At 41.5% G+C, this 1,332-nt stretch overlaps 1 protein-coding gene across 1 annotated transcript in view; it reads left to right on the top strand.

Annotated features, from left to right (window-relative positions):
* The window catches only part of PCNX (pecanex homolog (Drosophila)), an 83,392-nt gene that overhangs the window by 81,063 nt on the left and 997 nt on the right, over nt 1-1,332 (top strand). The gene's annotated exons all lie outside the window — the stretch shown is intronic.

Below are 1,332 nucleotides of genomic sequence, written 5' to 3'. Positions count from 1 at the left end.
CCACCTCCCCAAGAGATTCTTACCACCTCTTGTCTATCTAGTGACATCTTTTTGCATGTTACCACTCATTTATGGGCATCAAACAAATGCTAAGCATGATAGAAGAGATGGTAAAGCTGAGGCGAGGAGGGGGGGGGGTTGCAGTGAGTTGTAATGTATGTACAACTTTTGCATATACACAGTTTTTAAGGAGCCACGATATTGATGCCTTTGGAGTCAGCCAGAGGCACCGGTTTTAAGTTGGACAACAAGGATGTAGTCCTTTGACTTTATTGGGAAATGTTTTATGTGTCTGGGGATAGAATGTTCCTGGCCTCGCTCCATACAGCAGCATAAAAAGTTTATTTGGACAGACATTGAAGTCAGACTTTGAACAGACCACGTAAATATCATGCTGTTGCATCAAATAAAGGGGAACTAAAGATGCCATGCCTCCCTGGCTGAGATGCTCTCCCTGTGGATGCAGTGTAGATCTCATGCAGTGGTCAAAGCTGAATCTCCTTCACACCATGTTAGAGAAATAGGCAGCTGTCAGCTGGGTATAGTGAGGATTAAGGGGGTCTCTTGGATTGGGTCTTGGAAGTTGCAGATTACTTGTGGTTTTCTGTCCTTTTTTTCCCCACCTGTATCTTCAGAACTCTTAAACTCTACTGTCCTGGATTTTGTAAAAATTAATTTTATTTGCTTTTTACCTTACCTTGTCTTGAATTTAGGGTTCTTTTTCCACAACTGGCCAATTTGAGATAATTCTGTTTCTATGGAGCTGGCAGTACTTAAAACCATGTTACTGGAGCATCCTCATGGTTCCATTGGGGCACCCAGAAGTTAAGGGTGTGTTTTTGTGGAGGCAGCTGAGCAGAGACATACAAGGTCATGCAAGGGCACCTATGGAAAAGGGACCTTCTGATGGTCAGTATCAGGCAGGATCCTTGGAAGCAGCAGATCAAAGTACCTGAATTCTGTAGATCCAAGAGAGTACGGGGCTGTAGTTTGTGGCACTGTTTCCAAAACTCTTCCTCTTTGCAATATTTTTTCATTTTAAATTATCTTTGCATAAGTTAATTTAAAAGATCAACCTTGAATTCACAGTGAATAAGGAACAAAATTAGAGCAAGGGATTTGACTTAAAGGAGACAGTAGTTTACACTTAACCCCTGATAAACTACAGTTCTGTGCTATTATGTGGTGCACAACTCCGAGGTATTTTAAGACTATTTAGGACTAGCTAGAGTATCAAAACATGCCAAATCTGTACCTGTACACTTTTTTCAGTTGTTACACACTTTGCATGAACTGTTTGGTTCTGCTTTGGGTTGAGCTGTTTGTTCCTGC

This window comes from Cariama cristata, unplaced genomic scaffold, assembly GCF_000690535.1.
Source record: "Cariama cristata isolate BGI_N322 unplaced genomic scaffold, ASM69053v1 scaffold9557, whole genome shotgun sequence".
Lineage (NCBI taxonomy): Eukaryota > Metazoa > Chordata > Aves > Cariamiformes > Cariamidae > Cariama > Cariama cristata.
This window is presented reverse-complemented; position numbering and strand designations above follow the sequence as displayed.